Raw genomic sequence first — 15734 nt, 5'->3', positions numbered from 1 at the left:
TTTCTGTGCATGATTATTTATTTATTTATTTTGCTTGCGATGGATGCAGTATATAAATTCATATAGACTTTGGGATAGTGGCATTTTTTGTAATATTAGTTTATATTCCTATTCTTAATGTTTATAAAAAATGTTAAAGATGTTCTTTTGTCTATTTTTGGTGAGATGGAAATGATAAATGTAACCAAAGGACAACAAATAAATCATGATCTTAGGAATATTGGGATTGGTGGATCAAAAGCAGGCATTGTGTGCTGTTTATTTTGGAAACATCAAACCCTCATAGTGCTTCAAACGTAACTGCGAGAGACTTTTAAAGAGTTTGCAATTGATTATTCGACAGAATGAAAAATGCTAAATTACAATTAAACAATTACAGGTCTACAGAATCACAATGATTTTGTCAGATGATCTGCCTCAGGCCGTTCTAATTATTCTTAAATCGGTACGTGGTAGCATTGTTTACTGGTATGCTGTTTGCTGTACCGTCAGACCAGAGCTAACTAAGTCAGATTAAAGGGTTGTCTTAACCATCTCACCCGTTTGAACGGTGAACTTCACTAATGTAATTAATTGTCAAGGTCAGAGTCAGTTAATTCCTCTTTAAGGAATCTTATGGTCAGACAATGGCATTTATTTCAGTGCAACGCATAGAAAATAAAACAGAGCCAAAGGCACATTGTCCTAGATAGAGAACTGAGACCTGCTATACATTATAAAAACCTGTGCATGCTTATCTTAACTTCAGTATGAGTATTAAAGAACATGCAGTGCAAGGGTGAATGTGCATAGAGTTTGAGGCAAACACTGGCAGGAACTGAAAATATCACATTTTGATACCTAAGCTCACACAAATGTCCAAATACCTATTCTTAAGGAATGTAGTATTGACAGAAAGGGAGGGTATTAATATTTTATGTAGCCTATTACAGGCATTTGACCTTTCGGCTTCGCTTTCTTTATGACGTAGTTGCAACACCTACATTTCAGCCTGACATGTGCAATGATATTTCATATCATAACAATTATCAGTTTGATTATTCAGATTTTTATTGCTCGGTGTCTTGCATCTGGAGGCCATCACATGGTTTGAGGAAATCCTTGACCCATAGGATGGTCAGCAGCGCTCCCTCCTGAGTTGATATTGTGTTGCCTATTATTTTTACACAATGTAGTTTCTTAGGTTTTAATTATGCGAACATGCATGACATCAGTTCTTTATTTATTCTGATGTTCTGGGGCTAACCAGTAGGAGGAGTCATTTTCCAAAACAGATTACACACTTTACTGGTAACACGTAAATATGGCAAAATGGCATTAATATGTAACTTCAAAAAAAAAATAAAAAAATAAAACTCTAGAACTAAAAGTCAGAACATTGAAGAGCTAACACGATTCCAGACTGGATTGAGAAGTATGGCTTATATTGTGTGTAACTCATTGTAAGATGTTTAGCATGATGATGTTTCTCTTACGTAAAATAACAATTTTGCATCGAAACTCATGACACAGCCTGAGGGGAAACCAAGGGCAATTCATTCACACTTTGATTTTCTCTGCTTTCCTTCAAGGGACAACGATAAAAATATGTGACTCCTCTATTCGGCCATTTTACAAAAATACATATGTAAAGTGTATTAATATTTTAGTTAGCTTAAATGTATATGTAATAAGATATGTAATATCCCATGAAGATACATTATTCTCCATTCAACTTGAGAAAGCATTTAGAACTGGATTGTAATTGGGCTGTGAAGTTGTTTTTTTGTTTGTTTGTTTGTTTTTTTGCTTTTAGTAAATGCTTGCAACGTAATTACTTGACAGTTTAATCTGAGAGATCTATCAGAATTAGTGAGCTATCCACTTCTTCTAATTGAGCTGAACATTCCCTTACCCTTAGGCTTTATCTTAGAGGAATAACTTCTATTCTTTTTTACTGAAGATGAGGTTAGTCTTGATGAGTGATTTCCTAATTTTCATGCTATTTTTAAGAATGTGGCTGGACTCACTAGATCTTTGATTCATGTCATATTTCTCTCTCTCTGTGTGTGTGTTTTACATTTACATTTTTTATACAGACAGTGTTTCCCACCATGAGTGGGACTTTAGTGGTGAGTGGGAATGCTGTATATTAATTCTTAATATAGGCCTGGACTGCATGTTAGATCCAGGTCAAAGTTGACACCTCTTTGCCTTTGGTACAAGTGTATTTGTGTTCCCTTGATCGGCAGCTGCATCGGCGTTCGCTACAGTGACGGAGACGTCCTCGTGTTCTCCACCTTGCTCTCAATGGTGCATTTTTTTTGTCCCAGTTGTACTGTGAACTGTACACGTTCACCTCAGATGACCCGGACGAGGCAGCGTCAGCTACTCTCATTCACACCCACATACATCAGGAAAACCAGTTTAGACCTCACCTGGCAGACTAGTAACATTTACCTCAGAACCAAGAGTTGCTTTGGTACAATGGGGATTTTCCACACGAGCGTGCCAGCAACTCTTTCCCGCCCTTTTGCATACATAATTGTCAGTCATGTGTTGCAGCATTAACTCGGTGAATCTTTTCTCCCTTTTTCACTGCTAAAGTTTGCTGTGAAGTGAGGCTGGTGAAACAAGTAAGAGTGCATTTTCCATACGACTTTGTCACTTTTGTTTGGCTGCACGCTTTCCCAAGGTCTGTCCCTACCAAACAAATGTAGAGTTTGTTTTTGTACTTCAGCACATGCAAATAAAAGCCTGTTTGTGCTTTTCTCTTATATTTTAGTTGGTACTGCACGCACATCGGCAGGATCTTTTCAGCGTGTCTCTTTAAATGCATAAACGAGTACACAGGCATTTCACTGATGTGAAAAATGTATCTTGGATTCTAACAGGGAAGTTGTATGTTTGCCAAGGTGCTTTGGTGTCCTCAGCTAACCCCGCCGCTCATATGGTTTTCCACAAGTCTTAGTGAGGAAAATATCTGGAAATGGTTTGTAAAAGAGAGATGAAAAAATAAAACCGAGGTAGTCACAGAGTTCTCTCTCAGAGTTTACTTCTTATTTGTTTACAACCGGGCTGTAGAAAACGGGCCTGACGAAGGCAAGGGAGGGAGCTGTTTGGAGCACAGCAGAGCACTCAGAGAGAGAATGTCCTCCATTTCGGAGAAGAGGGCAGCTCCGAACGTGTTCACCGCTCCAGTAGGAGAAGTATGAGCGGGCGCATACGCTAACAGAAACGAGGAATCGAGTAAAGGCTGTAATAGCAAACGTGTTTAACACTTCACCGCTCCACATTGTTAACAAGACTTTATTGTTCCTGGCAACGACTAGTTTTTGAAGACGGTTGGTGGTGTGCTGCACAAAACACTGGAGGATCTGGCGGGACAAATATATAATGTATCATGTTTCTGGGAAGACAACAACTGTCATCGAATGCATGCACACACACACACACACACACACAGAGAGAGAGAGAGAGAGAGCATGTTAGCAATGCTTAATTCGCTCCAGAAATATAAAGCTTAAAAAATAATGCATAGATTTTTAAATCATGTAGGATTCCAGCTGCTAAAAAGTAGCTTCAAGAACTACAATATGTAGACTCGTCGAGGTAAGAGCTCACGATTGTGTATCTTTATGTAAATATTTTAGAGGCGTATTCTTTCCCCTGAGACCCTGGCTTTAAACAGGATCACTTTGTGGTGTGTGTGTGTGTGTGTGTGTGTGCGTGCGTGTTTGTGTGTGTGTGTGCTGTGTGTGTGTGTGTGTGTGTGTGTGTGTGTGTGTGTTGCTATAGTTTGAGGACGTTGGTCTGTGACTCGTGTCTGGTTCAGAGGGGAGGGAACAAGCCTCACGTTATTGCAGTGTGTCTATCCAGGTGTTGTTTATCCTACTCTGTATTATGTGGCCATTTTGGAAAGAGCACTTGACGTTTTTATGTGTATGTATGAACTGGGCCAGCTTAAAGAGGACAGCTGCAGAGCTGAGGAAACGTTTTGAATGTTCTGAAGCAGGAATGGCATTGAAAACTGTGTGCATAGGTGTACATACCTGTTGCCAGGACGGCTATTGTTGCCAAGGCAATTTGGCAGAGGGGCAAGTGTGTGAACAGTGTGCTGGCCATCTAACACAATTTTTGAGATTTTTCTTTTTTTGGAATCATGTTTTTATACTATGGATCATTTTGTATTGCAGTTGATAATTTTGCCAACTGTAATTCTATAGCATATATTTTTAACCACCCAGAGAAATGCAAGGTATACCGTGTGGACTACTGTGTTTTGTTATATGGACACTTTTTTTATTTATTTTTTCAGATTATGTTAGGCGTGCGTACCTGTGTACAGGACAGTTGTTTAAGGCAGTTTGACAGAGGGACAAGAGTTGGAAGTGTGCCTGAATTGTTTTCTAGCCAGTCAAACACAATCTGTAATCCACAAAAAGCGGAGAACAAAGAATGATATTTATATTACATACTGTGAGTCATTTTGTTGGGTAGTTACCATTTAGATTAGGACTGCAACAATGAATTGATTGTAATCGATAGTAGCAGGGGTCACAGAGCAAGATACGGCAAGAAAAAGTGTGCAAAACAAGTATGATAGCAATCTACAATAGAATTAAAGAATGCTGCTCTATGAGGGGCATTACAAGCCATAATTCATTCTGGCACTCTCACACACTTACATTCACCGTATATACACATATATAAATCAATATCGTATATACACATATATAACACACACATACATATATATATATATATATATATATATATATATATATATATATATATATATATATATATATATATATATATATAGAATGTATGTATGTATGTCTGAAGAAAATATGTGAGATATGAATATGTAAGTTAAGAATGTCTGTATGTGTGAGAGAGAGTATAGTGGAAACAGAAGTCGGGTCAGGCGCGGTCAGGGTCACCGGGACAGGTCTTGATCAGTATGGCTGATGTAGATGATGCGGCTGCAGAAGTATTTCAGCAAGCTATGTGGGTTTTAAAAAATGAATAAATAAATATTATCATTGTGAAAAGGTTGCATGGCCTCGTCCCTTGAGCGAGTGATCGAGGATGCGGGCTCAGCTTCAGTTGTGTTGCCAGATACACATATTATAAGCGTTTTGTTTTTTATTATTAATATTAATATTTATTTATTAATTTTTTCACCTAATATAGGAAGTGAATAAAGTGGGAGGTTGCAAGTTAGGGACAGCGATATCTTTATATTATTCCCATAACTCAAGATTTGGACTCATTGCGGTTTATTTATTTTTTGATTGTTTTGTTTGTTTTTAATTGTCTGGCAACGCCGTCATTTAAACTCAAAAATGACCAGGTTAAAAACAGTGCGGGCAGCTTATTCCTGACTGGATGCAGTTTGGTAACACAGACGTAGTGATCATCGTGATATATTATCTTTAAGACAGATGCACTGAAGACGGACACAAGGAGGAGAGAATAGTCGCGCAAGCAGAGAAAATACTGCACCAGACAGAACAAACTCATTGAAATACTGAAAGAAAACCATAATTATGGAATTAGGGTGGGGTGAATATGGATGTTTTTTTTGAGGAGAAAAGTTTCTATGGCATTTTCTTTTTCCTCTTACTGTTGTTAAATACATATTAAAGGAACACTCCACTATTTTTGAAAATAGGCTCATTTTCCATCTCCCCTAGAGTTAAACAGTTGAGTTTTACCGTTTTCGAATCTATTCAGCAGATCTCTGGGTCTGGCGGAAGCACTTTTAGCTTAGCTTAGCATAGATCATTGAATCTGATTAGACCGTTAGCATCTCGCTCAAAAATATACTAAGACTTTCAATATTTTTCCTATTTAAAACTTGACTCTTCTGTAGTTACATTGTGTTACCATTGCTAGGAACTATACTCTCATCCAGCGTGGATCTTTGCTGCGTACATGGTGCAGCAAGCGCACTGGAATGCACCACCTGAAAATAGTCCCCAGCTAGTTTGTGTAGTTGCAGAGTTGCAGCCGGCAAATTTCAGGCACTGCGTGATATCATTGCACCTGCTGCACCCATGTACGGCAGCAAAGATCCTTGATTATTACACTGGATTGAGAGTATAGTTCCTAGCCATATGGGCCTAGAAAATCACAACTTTTCATTTTCTGTCGGTTTTAGTACACGATGTAACTACAGAAGAGTCAAGTTTTAAATATGGAAAATATCGAAACTCTTTGTTCATTTTTGAGCGAGATGCTAGCGGTCTAATCAGATTCAATGATCTATGCTAAGCTAAGCTAAAAGTGCTACCGCCAGACCTGGAGATTTTTGTCAAAAATAGTGGTGTGTTCCTTTAAAGGAGCGTTAATTAGCGCAGCGCTGCTTACAGAAATAATAACCCAGGAAATGCTGCTAGTGTTCTATAAGCGCCACCTACTGTCAGAGATTGAATTAGCATTTTAATCAGAATCAGAAAGAGCTTTATTGCCAAGTGTGTTTACACGCAGAAGGAATTCGTCCTGGTCTCAGGAGCTTCCAGTACAGAAAGTACAAACATAGTGCAGACATACATGTAATTAAGGTAATAAAACACTACTAATAATAAAAAGTAATAATAAAATATTCATTCAGTCTGTCTGATGTTTTTGTTTTGTGCAGTTGCTTCATGTAGCATATGTTTTTGTTTGTTTGTTCGTTCAAGATTAGTTTGGTCAGTAACAGAGCAAAATAAACATTTAATGTAAAAATAATAAAAGGAATAAAAACTATATAAATTGGCAATGAGTATAGGAATCGGCTCATTTGATTGTAAAATAAATAAATAAAATCGGCAATTGGAATCGGTCAGGAAAAATCCTGATCAGTGCATCCTTAACTGGAATAGAGTTAGACCTGAAATAGCATGCTTCACTTCAGTTTTATCTTTGAACTATTGGACCTATTTGTGCAAAATGGTTATCATTTATTAAAATACAATGTTACAGTCAACAATGAAAACAGTAAGTCTTATTTATTGATTTATTGATTGTGGCAAGTAAAAAATGTAAACCACTGGCCGAACCGGACCAGCAGAAAATGTCCTTAGCGTTGAGCCCTGTCAGTACGATCAAAATCAGTGTCTTAACACTTGTACACAGATCTGTAGAACACGAAGGTTACATAATGATATGTTAAAGTTAAAAACTTCAAATATGCACTTGAAAAGAAAACAGGATGACTTTGAATAGCATCATTGTAAAATTGTGAGGAAGAGCTGAGCAAATCTTGCACATGTATTTCCTGGTGTGAGAGTGACTTCCTGCTTAAACAGGAAGTAATGGATACCAAAAAAAGAAAAAAAAGAAAGAAATATATGTGTGTAAAAAAGGAGAATGCAAGTGTGTGAGAGTGCCAGAATGAATTATGGCTTGTACGGCCCCTTATATTGCTCTCTCTCTCTCTCTCTCTCTCTCTCTCTCTCTCTCTCTCTCTCTCTCTCTCTCTCTCTCTCTCTCTCTCTCTCTCTCTCTCTCTCTCTCTCTCTCTCTCTCTCTCTCTCTCTCTCTCTCTCTCTCTCTCTCTCTCTCTCTCTCGTCTCCTCTCTCTCTCCAGCCTCCTCTCTCCGTTGTGTTGTGTGTGGTGTGTGAGAGAGGGTGAGAGAGAGAGTGAGAGGTGTGTGTGTGTGAGTGGAGTGAGGAGAGAGTGAGTGATAATGTGTGTGGGTAGTGAGTGTGTGTGCATGTGTGTTTAGTGTGTGTGTGTGTGTGTGTGTGTGTGTGTGTGTGTGTGTGTGAGAGAGAGAGAGAGAGAGAGAGAGAGAGAGAGCATGTGTGTGTGTAAGTGAATCTGTGTATGTGTGTGTGAGTGTATATGTATGTTTGTGTGTGTGTGTGTGTGTGTGTGTGTGTGTGTGTGTGTGTGTGTGTGTGTGTGAGTAAATGAGTGTGTGTGTGTGTGTGTGTGTGTGTGTGTGAGTAAGTGTGTGTGTGTGTGAGTGATTATTGTGATTATTATAACGTTACTATGTTCAGAGAAGTGAATGTGTGTGCAGGGCATTCTCTATTTACAGTATTTATTTATTTATTTTTAATTAATTTAAGCAGATGATTGTATTGTTTCCTACGCTTTAGGTGTGTGTAGCTCGTTCAGTAGCTGCTTTCACACATACTGCCTTTCATCTGAAGTTCTTGACATTTTACAGTCTAGTGATCATGTGTGATCAGGATTTGTAGAGAAACACTGGTTGAAAGACAAGCTGTAACATTACAGTTGTAAAATTACTGTTTTGATGCTTGTGTGAACAAAGCCGTACAGTTCCTGTATGAAGTGAGGACACGCCGACACCAGAAGTCTGCTTTGAGCCATTCATAAGGTTTGGACAGAGATGACGCAATTACTGTGTGCTGTTTTCAGTAACGCCTGACACTTGGAGAAAAAAAAAAAAAACTAGATAAAAAAAAAAAAAGCGCTCTTGTCCAGGCGAATGAAGAAAACGGCACAGTGTTTAAAGGTGATTTCCGATGATTTTTCTTTAGTTCTGATGTGTGAATGATAGTATGTTTTACGGTAAAAAGACAGAAAGCCATTACTTATGTGAACAGCAGATGTGATACATTTACGGAAAAAAAATGCAGTCCAGCAATTTTACAGCAGTTCAGCAGGTTAGTTGTGTGAAAGCATCTAATGATGAATTGTCCAGGAGTGTCCAATATAAAGTAAAATAAAAATCCTTAATGACCTTGACACACAGGCATGAGGGGGCCGCTCACTGATATCTTCTCCGGTTTTATGTTGTTTCTCTGCATGTTTTTGATGCTGTACCTGCATAAATTTACTTTGGACTTTCTTTCAAATATCTATAAAATTTTACCAAAAGTGATTCACTTCTATCTATGAAATAATAATAAAATATGCTTAATAACTACTTAATAATAATTTACTTTCATGAATTTAATTATTTTCATTTAGGCTTTGTGTGTGTGTGTCTGTGTGTGTGTGTGTGTGTGTGTGTTTAACGTTTTTACTTCATGCCCCCAAATATATCAAAATGAATTTTATTTAAAAAATTAAGAAGATGTTCATCATAGAAGATGGCTTGAAAATTACTCTATTCAGGTCATCGTACTGTATGTACGAATTTAATTTTTAATGTATTTTCATATAAATTAATAGCTCTGGGGAGAGAAAATGAATAAAAAAAAAGTTGTTGAATTGCAAAAGCAGAAAATAAGAATAATTTTCATTATAACCAGATAACCAGTTTGCATATATATTTATTATCATATTATTTATCAAAATAATTGTTATTTGCAGCCCTGTTTTAACACTCTCCATGCTGCCATTTATAATGGTGCTTATAATTGCACATGAGCACTTAGGAAAAAGAAAGTTGTACACCAATGTGTGAAGATATACAAGCAACACTTGCGGAAGGCATTTATAATATTTTTTAATTCGATTTAATAAATACTTTTGTGTTTTTTCATATTTTTGTGCCAATATGGTCCTCATTATTGACACATTTGAATTAGAAAAGCATCTTTTGCAAAAGTTTCTCTCTGTATTCATTTGGAATTTCCCATGTATGCTCCCTTAAATAATAATGTGTGGGGGCCCCCTCATCAAAAGGACTGTTCAGATTTTATTATTATTATTTTCTTATTCACACTCGCAATTAAGTCACATCCTCATTTTCATTGATAAGGTGAAATGCATTAATGAGTTTTTGTCAGTTTCTGTGTGAGTCTTGTGAAATGGTTGGCTGTTTTAACATGTAGCAATTGAAACATGGTTATTAATCTGACGACGTACGGTTTTTAAAGGCCTTATATTTTGACACTGGAGATTTGGCAGACTGGGGATACTGTACTGGAAAAAACAATACCATTGTTCATCAAAGAAAGAAAGAAAGAAAGTCAGTACGTTATAGGCATTATTTCTGAAAGGCTGTGTTACATTCAAGAGAAGTCTAGAACAAAGCCTAAATGGTTAGCATTATTTTCCCTACCTGTAAAGCCTAGGTGACATCAGACGGAAAATAAGGTCATTTTAAAGAGAGCAGGTTTTGATAAAATATCACAAAGACAAACATTTTTGCACCGATTGTTCAGAAAACACCAGGAATGTCTGTTGAGAAAGTGAACGGGTCAGTTTTGAATGCGTGTTGGTGTGATGTTATTAATTAGGCGATTTACTTAATTTAGATCATCATACGCTGATTAGAATATGTTGATTGCTGTTGTTACGATAGGTCTGTACAGACATCCAGTAGACTGTGAGCCCATCGTAACAGAGACCAGCTTTGGTGATCCCCGCTGAATTTAGGGTCTGTTTTCATTGGTTGAAGTGTGTTTGCTTTGACTATAAAAAACAGAAAGCAAGGCGTAATGTTTCATCTAAACTAGGGCTGTCACTAATGATTATTTTGATAATTAAGCAATCAGTCGATTATTCTGATGAGTAATAGAGTTTTTTTTGTTCTTTTTTTTTTCTTGTGGTAATAAAAATAGACCAATATTTTTTAAAATGACTGAAAATGCATGTATAATAGCAGTGACGCAATAATAATTGGTTCAAATAAAATATCAAAAGCAAGTAGGGATGTAACGATTAACCGCGAGCCAGTTGAAAATCGATTCAAATATGTGATGATTCAAATCAGTTGAGATTCTAAACAAATCACGATTTATTTAGGGGCAGGAGTTTATATGAATGTATGTCTGAGATGAACTTACTGTCTTTAGAAGAGTTTAGATGGTATTTTTTCTTTTCTGTATAATGCATATTAAAGTTTATAAGTACAGCGGTGCTTTGTTTACAGCGGTTACCAAGGAAACGCTTTTAGTGCCACCTGCTGGCAGAGAGTGAAACTGCGTCTCGTTCAGCTCGTAGTTTCACAAAACTTAAGTCAAATCATTCAGTTTTTGCTTCAAATTTTGAAATTATACAATCTAATTTGATTAAAATGCAGTGGTTGCTTCTAATTTTAAATGGAAAGAGCACAGACAAAGCTTTATTTTGTTTATATGAAAAGATTTATTTTATTTGTGTTGATTATTTATTTGATTTGGGGCTTGTTTTAAAATGTCAATTTAGTTTTGTTATTTACATTTACATTATATTTAAATTTAGTCATTTAGCAGACGCTTTAATCCAAAGCGACTTACAAATGAGGACAATAGAAGCAATGAAAACTAGCAAAAGAGCAATAATATGCAAGTGCTATAGTATATTATTATAGTGTTATATTTCAATTTCACAAAGAAACGTGCAGCATTTTGTCCAAGCAATAATAAAAGGACACCTTTAATTTATAATTTGTCTTAAATCTCATTTTGTAGAAAAAAAAAATTGTGAATCGAATCGTGAAATCAAAATCGTGAATCGAATCGTGATTTGAGTGAATTGTTACATCCCTAAAAGCAAGTAATCATATGGTTTTATTGAACAAAACAGATAAAATGCATAATGTAATAAAACAATATAATCGTAATTTACTCTGTGTACTTTATTTATTATATTAAATGCAGATGAAATACTGATGACCTGTTTTTGACATTACAGCGCAACCAAATCCTTGTTTAATATTGACTAAACAACATTTAACTGTCCACTTAATCTTTGATATTTGGTCATTTCTTTATGACAGAAATGCTACAGCCACTGTACTTTCTTGAACATGTGGACATCAGATGTAGCGGATGTAGATGTTGACTGTTTGTGCGGAGCAGCGTTTACTGTGAAAAGAGCCGTGACCTACAAGCATAGAAATAAAGCACAGATTAAACCATTGAATCACAGACTTGTTGAAATCAAAATATCACTTATTATGATTTTTAAATGGTTTTAATATTTTGTGCAGCCTTAGAAAACAGTCTAATAATGCATTTCATGGATTATTGTCCGATTAATCGACACGGCAAAACGCAATCAAGGAATTTTTTTATTTTTTTATTTTTTTTTTATAATCGAGTACTCAGACTTAATCGAGGAATCATGACAGCCCTAATCTAAACATTGATGGCATTCAGAGAGGGACTGATGCTGCAGATTGGGTGGAGTGTGATGTGTGGAGAAAGACCTGAAGCACTAGTCACTGAATCACTATCTGATCTTATTAAGGATTCTCATGACTTCCTGTTTTTTTTTTTTTTTACCTGGCTATCCTCCTTTTGCTCATGCTATGATTTTCTTTCTTTCTTTTTTTTTTAGTTTGGCAGTTGCCATGGACATCTGTACCAACATGATAAGACTGTAATTGTACCAATATCTGCTCCAGGGTTCGAATAATTTTGAAGCCCGTCACATGAACAGTCAAATGTTCCATCTCGAAATATCTTTGTGATATATTTGGTTTAAATCGGCATACAAAATAGGCTGTCACTGGGCTCTTTTTCACTCCTGCTTTTTTCCTTTACAATTCTACACAAAACATAATGCAGTATGACTACAGTTATTAAAAATGACTGAAGAGATGCATTAAAATGGGAAAATATGCACAATGACTAATATAAATGAACATAGGGATTTACACTTTAATGAAGGGGGCAAATGGTATGGAATTAGTTATTTCCCAAGTGTGTGATGCTTGAGATATTTATTCAAATTAATGTTTTCAAGTGTATTTAATGTGTTATTTGGAAAATATGCACCGTATTTCACTAAAGCATGTCAAGAAGCAGAATCTCTACATGCCAGTATCACTAATACGTAAGAAGAACCTTTTGAATCAGTTGCATTATATGGCTTACAAAAAAATGGGAACATTATGCACAACATCGGCACAATCGAGTCCTTTTCACAGTGCACAGAGAAACAAAACATATGAGCTTGCATGTCTGTGGATTTTCAATATAATAAATTTGTGCACGTAATTCTCATATATACGGAGTATAATGTGAGTCTCCTTTGAAAGGAGGCACAGGAAACATCACAGAAAACAGAGCTATGTGATCTATGTTCTTGGTGTACTCCGGTGTTGATATTTATAAAAAAAAAAAAAAAAAAAAGCTAAATAAATATATTGTTGGCACAAAAGCTACACTAGTTGGTCCTTCAGAGACTCTATGGTTGGTGATCATATGGGTGTACGTCTATAAGCTGCTGCTAACATGTGTTTATGGCATTTGATTGAATACCAGTAATATGCACGAAAGCAGGAGAAATGTGATTGTTAATATGTGGTGACTCAGAAGTGCCATTTACCATTTGCGATATTCAGAAACACAAATGTCAATGAACAAATAAACCAAAAAAAAAAAAATGACAAAAATAAAAACCATCCGTACTGTGTTTCAGCAAAGGAGGGTCAATCGATTATAAAAATCTGAAGTATCCCGGACCAATGGTAATCTATATTATAAAACTGATTTGACTGATTTGACACCCAAACAAGAACAAGAGCTTCAGATAAAGCAGGAACATGCAAAACTTTATGATTAGGTGGCAAAAGGCCATAAACACACTATTTACGCTTCTCTCCGGAAGACTTTCTTGGCACTTTGCCTAAAGAGCGCAGGGTCGTTTCAGGTCAGGCCTGGTGTGTTGTTGTAAAGGAAGTGCAAGGCATTCGACTCGCTGTATTTCACTTCCTTGTTTTTCACGTGCCGGAATCACATTTGAAAAATCAGACCCTGAGAAGACGGCAAAGAAGTGGCAGGTTGAAGAGTATGTCCCAAAAAATCTGTAAATCAGCAAACATATTCGATGTATTTAAGATGCACGAGGAGTTGCCATGCACGCTGGGATCAGTCTGAACAGGTCAGGAGGATTAACACGGGTTGTTGTTTTTTCCCCGCATTTGTTTATGGCATTATTTGTGTGCAGCTTTAGAAACGAGTGATATTCTTGTTATTAATGTAGGAATTCTGCTTCTCACGTTTTGCATTTGAATGCTTTAAATACTTTCAGCTTGGTGTAAAAGCAAAGGACTTTCTCTGCAAACAATCACACGCTCTTTTATTTATTTATTTATTCTACATTAATGTGCATCCTGTACTCAATTTGTGCATTTGTTGCCCGTTAAAAGGGTTCCCAAAAGCAGTTGCTCTACATTTAGTGAAGCCGTCTATTCAACTCGCAATGAACGCTTGCTAAATAAATGAATAAATAATGAATGATGAAAGCCGTCAGGAGGACAGCACATATTTTGCCATCTCATTCAGCGACCGGTAACAGTCCGTTGTTTTAGCTTGCTAAGGAATGTTTGTATTGCACAAAATCATGACCAAAAAAAAAAAAAAAAGACAAAAGAAAAGACAAAAGTGATATTTTATTCATTAGGACTGTCTGTCTTTGTGTGTTCTCATGCAGTCTGGTCTGCATTTATATGCTAACATAATTTACTCCTCTAACCTAAGGCAGAGTTTACCATCACCTCGACAGAGTGTGTGTGTGTGTGTGTGTGTGTGTGCAGCCAGTGTTACTAATATCTCATGATGAGTGTGTGTGTGTGTGTGTGTGTGTGTTGTTTTCAGATTGACTAAGGAACATGGGGAGCCTTTTCAAAATGTAGAGACAATTCTCTGCCTGTTGTTGGGATATAAATCTTTCTCTTGATTTAAATGTCACCTCTTCTTAACAATAAATATAAAAAACGATACAAAACAGTATTTCTTTATGTATATAGTTATTATTTTCCACAAATGGCAACAGCATTTTGCTGCATGTTTCGCTGTGTAGGTGTTTTAACGCAAACCTGACTGTAGGTTTCACGCAACTGAACCAAACGTGATTAAATCCTGAGATTGATTGATCATTTAGTTATTCTTTCATCAGGAATGTTTTGATGGCATACTATCATCTAATTTATAAATTGCAAGTAAGTTAAGTTTTACAGGGCTGCTTAGTGATACATTCAGGGGCGGATTTAACCAATAAGCGAGATAAGCGGACGCTTCGGGCCCCGGGGAACCAGGGGCCCCATCTGATATTGAAAAAACATATTTGGCAAACGCTCCAGTGTGTTTTTGTGTTCTGGAGAGCGTCAAATGTTCACACACCGCTCAAAACAGAGAGTTTTTGTCCAGTGCTGAGTTCTGCAAGCTCGCGAATCCTCTACGATACGATGTAAATAAGAGATTGATTGTGCGGTGCAGAGAGATTCATTAATTAACGGGAGATCGCGATGAAGTGAGTGACAGCTTTTAGTGTTTATGGAGAGAGCGGCTCTTTGCGCACTTTCTAGACTGACTGTCTCAGAATGGATATATTAACCTCAGAGAAAGAAAGTTTCGCATTTTGTGTCATAATTTTATATGTCTTGATGTTTCAAAATGACTCACTGGTGTGTTTTTCCTATGCGCACCGGCGCAAACTGCTGCGCACTCATACAAAAGCACGAATGCGAGGACCGGAGACTTTCGCTTGATAATAGATTACATTTTCTATTTGTTTCTCGGCAACCCCCTTAAGAACACTTGGAATACGGAACGAGTTGCATGGGATAATTTAACAACATTTGAAGCCTTTTTATAAAAAAAGATTGAAGATGTTTACAATTCATTAAATTCATTTTTAGAGAGAGCGAGTAATATAAGGGTTAGGCGTAAAAGAGCACATAGTTATTGTGTTGGGGCCCCATACCTGAGATTTGCTTGGGGTCCCCAAATCACTAAGTTCGCCCCTGGAAACGAGTGTTGTAATTCAGGGATTGGTTATGTAGTAACTTATATATCATCAGAAAAAAATGTGCAACAATTCTACAACATCTTGTCACCGAGAAAATGCCTTTAAAGGAACACCTTTGTACTTTGTTGACCCCTAAAAAGAGCATATTAGTAGTAAT

At 36.6% G+C, this 15734-nt stretch overlaps 1 protein-coding gene across 3 annotated transcripts in view; it reads left to right on the top strand.

The window, feature by feature from the left end:
• LOC109088377 (zinc finger and BTB domain-containing protein 20-like) overlaps nt 1–15734 on the top strand; it is a 54411-nt gene that overhangs the window by 4270 nt on the left and 34407 nt on the right. The window contains exon 1 of one of the 3 annotated variants that reach the window (XM_042757100.1): nt 11417–13708. The exons of the other annotated variants lie outside the window; for them this stretch is intronic. The gene's annotated coding sequence lies outside the window, so the exon portion shown is untranslated. Of the gene's footprint in view, nt 1–11416; nt 13709–15734 lie in introns of those variants that run through there. 3 annotated transcript variants of the gene reach the window in all.

This window comes from Cyprinus carpio, chromosome A5, assembly GCF_018340385.1.
Source record: "Cyprinus carpio isolate SPL01 chromosome A5, ASM1834038v1, whole genome shotgun sequence".
NCBI classification, from domain to species: Eukaryota; Metazoa; Chordata; class Actinopteri; order Cypriniformes; family Cyprinidae; genus Cyprinus; species Cyprinus carpio.
This window is presented reverse-complemented; position numbering and strand designations above follow the sequence as displayed.